Source organism: Battus philenor, unplaced genomic scaffold (assembly GCF_028537555.1).
Source record: "Battus philenor isolate CCGP_79_NKW_IND1 unplaced genomic scaffold, ilBatPhil1.0.hap1 SCAF_3, whole genome shotgun sequence".
NCBI lineage: Eukaryota > Metazoa > Arthropoda > Insecta > Lepidoptera > Papilionidae > Battus > Battus philenor.
Window position 1 is genome coordinate 17,328,403 of NW_027181693.1, and position 6,000 is coordinate 17,334,402.

Sequence of the window (6,000 nt, forward strand, 5' to 3'; positions counted from 1 at the left end):
CATCAGTGAAATGTATCATACATCCCATTTATTTAAAATTTTTACACCTATATGTAAACACCATGTATATGGTGCGCTCTTTCATAGACTATTCGCACATTTTTCGATGAAAGTAAAAAGTTTCATTAAAAAATTAAAACTGGCGATATATATCATTATCTAGTCTGTACACATTTCATACATACGTAATAATATGAATATTTTTATATATACACACACACACATATATATATATATATATATATATATATATATATATATATATATATATATATATATATATATATATACATGTATATATATCATCCACAATTTCAACCAACCACCATGTTATCTAAATCATTAACTCCACCACTTCAGCCGCAGGATGTATGTCTCTTCCCTAGATTTCCAATTTCCGATTTTCAATAACTGTTTAAAAGCCCTCATCTAGCGTCTTATGACCACCTTACCTAAATGGGTGGCCAAAAGTAGGATATTAGGAAGAATGAGAGAGGAGAATGACAATAATAATACTCAGTGAAAAATAATTAATTTTATATTTTTTTAACCATGGTAAGAGAGAATGAGACGTCCTCAACAGGCTGCCACGTAAAAAGGGAGATTAATAACCGTCATCATATAACTCATTCATAAAGCCTATTCAGTGCATAAACTAAATAGCATATATACAGCTATACAGATACTGCTTTCAACACCGTTATGTATCGGCTAATATTTACGTAAAACATATAACATATAACTTTTATATCACGTAACCTATAAAGCATATAACCTAGATAAAACTGCACGTTAGACATCAAAGGTTTCGTGTATCGAACAAATATTTGACTCGGAAAGGGACAGTTGGTATACTGTGTCAATAAATCTAATACTGTGTTCTCTGACATACGAATGTAATGTGAATGTTGAGGTTTAGTTCAGAGTGTTACACTGACTTTATTTCACCTGTTATTCTTAGGCATTTATCCCAACATGTAGACTCATCACCTCACACACAATGCCACAGGCTTTCTTTAAAAATCGCCGCAATAACAGGTCTTCTGCTGCTCGAATCCAGCGAGTTCCCTCGACCCTGTTTTTTTAAGGACCCATCCCTGGGGTATTCCGTATCATATTAAGGACTTATTACTCCATTCTTCCGTTCTTCATAATCTCTTTAACTCATCTTTTATCATTCTTCACATCCTAAACTTAGTGAGGGACCTTAACCACTTCATCTACTGTCTAAATAAATTCTAGCAGCCAAAGCTTCATGATATCTAATAGATTCAGGCGTTACCTTGCGGAAGTCCATCCTTAGTAAGAAAGGAACTAATATATAGTTACTTTCGCAGTAATGTTACACCGACCAGTGCCAAACACCGAGTCTTGGAAGAGGTCGATTTGACTCGGTGTTTGGCACTGGTCGGTGTAACATAACTCCTGAGGATGCCCCGTGGAGGGGTGGACCACGTGTTGAGTGATTTAACGGTAGTGTTGTGTTTCGCATTGTTTGCCGCACGCGCATTTATCGGCGGGCTGGCGGGCGGTGATCTTCATTGCACGACTACTGCTGCATAGAGGAAGTAGCTATATATTAGTCCCTTTATAACAAAGCTTCATATGCTAAGTATGTACAATTCCTCGACTTGATTCAACCAGAATGTGATCACTTGTCACACCTGCAATGCCAGCACGGAGGTTGTACACAATAGGCGATGTTACGCTGCTTTCATTTAGCTACTTGATCTAGGTTGTGTTGTTGGTTCATTTAATTGGAGGCATAGTTACGCCGTGGCTACCGGCTCCTGTAAGAGAACCTTGCCTCAAAACCTTTCAGCCGTCGGCTGCACGAACGATGTGTTCTACCCACACTTAAAGCAAGCAATTCTTCGAGCTACGTCCTTATATATACATATATACCGTGTGTCCAAAATGACATTATCAATTCCAATGTTTAATTATTTTATTTTAGATCGTATAAAATACATTACTAGATGATATAATGATGTCTAATACATTAACAATATGCGCAATTTTACAGATTTTTAAATGAAATCTAGCGCACTGTTTGTTAACATTATATTTGCATGATAGACTAAAATTTGCAGCGACCGTGTTCATTCAGGTGAAGATATCGGCACACGTTCCGAGCGGCTCGGCGAAGCGAACCTGATCAAGCCGCAATCAATTGAGTCAGAGAAATGTAAGATCCTTAACTTTGCAATTTTTACGTTCGTTGAGAACGCTTTATTAAAATTTAAGAATTGTTTAAAATTTAACCCTTTTGATACTGCAGTACAATAGTGTGTCAGGACTAAAATTGAAATTATATTTTTATTTCTTACTTCAGGCGTGTGAATGTATTTATTTGTGCCAATTGGCAATAAACATATAATTTTCACTAAGATTTAAGGAGTGTAAAGAATAAATTGGGACCATTCAAACCAAACTGCTTATAAATTTGACGGAGCAGTCTCTCATCACAATTCAGTGGGACGTTATGTCCCAACAGTCCATATGTTTGATGGGACATATATATACCCACAGTATGGTAAGGGTTAAGAAGCAGCTTCTGCTTCATTTATTTTTCGATAGAGTCAAAGTATACATACGTGATCTATAAATGAACCTTTATCAAAACCATAATCAGATTAATGCAAAGGTTGTTCTGAGGCTTATTCATCCATATACAAAATTTCGTTTTCCGCCGGCGTCTTATAATTGTAAAAATATGAAGCGATAAACTATGTTTTTATTAGGAATTATAATAAACTTCTGTATTATAACTGGCCTGTCTCATTTATTAAATATCATACAGCTATAGTCTACACAGTTTTGATTAAAAACTTTTTGATAAATTTAAATCGAAAAGAATATGAAAAAAAAAAAACACGTCAAATGTCGAAACAAAATGTAAAAAAATAAAAAAAAGCTATTGACACACGATTTTCGGCTGTCGCTCGACACACACGTTTATTTGGTGACATTTTAAAATGTATTTAATTTTTTTGACACAAAATCTTTAGTCAAAAATTATTCCACTGTTAATGATCAGGTTGTATAAGGTTTTTTAATCTTTCGTTATATATTTCTAACGATTTACAGCAAAGTAAAATATAACTGGAAATTAATTTAGTTAAAGTCCTGGATGTCACTCGAGTAAAGAAATTGTTTAAAATAATACACAATACAATTGAATTTTGTTAACTGCAGTAATAAAGTAGATGGCTATGTCATAACTAACAACGTGTACTTCCAGACCACATAAACCTGATTAGGCATAATTGACGAAAGAAAAAATAGAAAAAAGATTTTTTTGTATTTGGTAAAAGAAAATTATAGGAGCAACATTAAGACATTGTCATTTGCGAATTTAAAAAGGGAATTCGTGAGACAAATATTACCCGTTTTTATTTACACATTTTTACAAGGAAGACATCCACAGCTGGACATAGGGCTTACTCTTTTATTTCCAATAAGACCGGATAGAAATTGTTTTATAACACATGTAATAATAAATTTTAATATTTACATTAACTTTTGATGGAAAATATTTTTAAAAAATTAATTTTTAAGATAGATTAAATCATCTCACGCAGTATGTTCCCAAAAAAATAGTATGACAATGGTATCACAGGAAAACCTGAGCTAAGTCACTTTACAGAGCGTTCGCGAGCTATCTAAGAGAATCCACAGATACATAATTGTTTATTTATATCGGTATTATGCGGAACAACGTTACGTCATCAGCGGCGCAACAAAAAAGGGAAATTCCACGGAAATAAAATTATTTATTCATACACGTCTGTATAAATAAGGGCGAAGCTCACATGAATATAAACACATCTTCCTCGGGCTTCATGTTGTTACTACCTCCTCGAACTACAAGCCCTAGGAAGAATCCCACAATGTCAATAAAATTCATATGAAGTTTATCTTTTTCACACTAGATAGCGCTAGTTGTATTTAATACAGCACTATCGTTTCCACGCTACCAGTTACATAAGCGACTAGATATAAATATAAATACACACACATATATATATATATACATATATAAATATGTATATATATATATATATATATATATATATATATATATATATATATACATATTTATATATATACGTCTATACACACATAGATATAGCAGAAAGCGAAGTGCTGGTGAAAGTCGAATATCCTGACTTACGCCAGAGGTTTCGAAAGAGGCACCCGTTCGATCTTCAGAGACGCGATAGTCCAAAATTAAGATTGTTCTAATGTTCGCCAGTATTTGTAAAAATATATCACTATAAGAAGAAGAAAGACTTGAGTTCCTCCGGCCTTTGAGTTTCGCTATCTTTAAGATATGTTTAGACTAATCGACCTCGGCGCTCTACTAATTCAAAGTTGCAGAAATTGTGACATAACTATATAAGTCAGATCTTAAATTATTTACTAGGATACAATCATTTTTTTTTAAGGGAGACCTAGTATTATTAGGACTTCATTGCTGACCTCGTCTTTTGGAACAGACACGTTTATTTAAGTAAAAATTCTTGTCATAGTCAAACACAGGTGGATCAAGCAGTAATCTCCTTGTCACCAACACGATGCAACAGTAATCTCTGAGCTTAGACGTGCACAAGGACATAAGCTCTGCTGTGACGTCACCTCTTTCATTCAAAATTTACATCCCGTTTATATCGCATTAACGTTTCCGCTTCGCAATTCCGGAACGCCGTTCGCCCATTGTCGACGGACCAATAAAAATTAAATTATTACCGTACAGTTAAAAATGGAATTATTCACGAATGAAGTAATATACGAGGAAAATTTTTTTATCCTTTATAGGCGAAGCATTTGAGCTCTGTCTCGTCTGATATTAAGCGATGATGATCTATTCACTCATCATCTTCTTACTCTAAGGTGGCTAGGTACATTTTACTTACTAGGTACTTTTTTTATTTTATTACACATTTCTTTTTCTATTTCTCATTATTAGTTAACAATTTATTTTGTACAGAGTTTATTAAGTCCCTTATTCTATACAGTTTTATTTAATTCAACAGTATCACTCGCCACCCCACGAGCGAAAGATAGGAATGATGGGCGAAGGATGTCGTCGCCCATCATAACAGCGATGCTTTCTATGTCTATCTTTAGCTTTGTTTCAGTCTCTAGGGCACTGCGCATCCGTGCATGCGCGGGATAGTAGGCCACAAGGTGGGCAACGATCTGGTCTACGCCCGGTTCGCAGTAGCACGAGGGGTCCTCCTTGAGCTTGAACCTATGAAGGTACTCAGAGAACCCCCCGTGCCCCGTGAGCTGGGCCAAGACCACGTCAACCCCGACCTTGCGGAGCACGCGATAAGACTGCGTAGCATTCGGGAAAAATATCCTCGTTACCGAATTTATTCACTCTTGTCGTGACGACTCCCGAGTTATAATTGTCTGGAAATAATGACGCTGGTAGCTTGTTCCACACCTTGGCTGTTCGCAGTGTAAAAGTATTAAGAAAACGGTTAGTACGCGTGGAAAGAATTTAAACCGTGTACGGGTGTCGTTAATCAGACGTAACATAACACGCTAAACAGAGTGTTGTGGAGAGTGATGAAGCCTACATTGAACTTATATACGAAAGCCTGGAAGAGAAGAAGAAAGAAAAAAACGATGGAATTATACCGTAATATAAATCTAATATCAACACGAGGTTACCTATGTACGTGAAATAACATTTTTATGGGCTTAATCTTTTTAAACTTCGTAGCAAAAGCGAGACAAAAGAATATAACTGAGTTTAAGAAAAAAAAATCTTTTTCATCTTCAACCTGTATTCGAAAATGAGGTTTATTGCTAAGAGTTTACGTTTCAATTTCGCTCGACAGCGCGAACACTTGCAAGTGGAACGCATTTGCATATAAACAAGGAACGTGGATGGAGACTTTGTATATCATCAGAGCCTTTCGGTTCATAAAATGGATATTAGTGTGGACCATTATATTTTAATAACACACCACTTTATATCTAAGG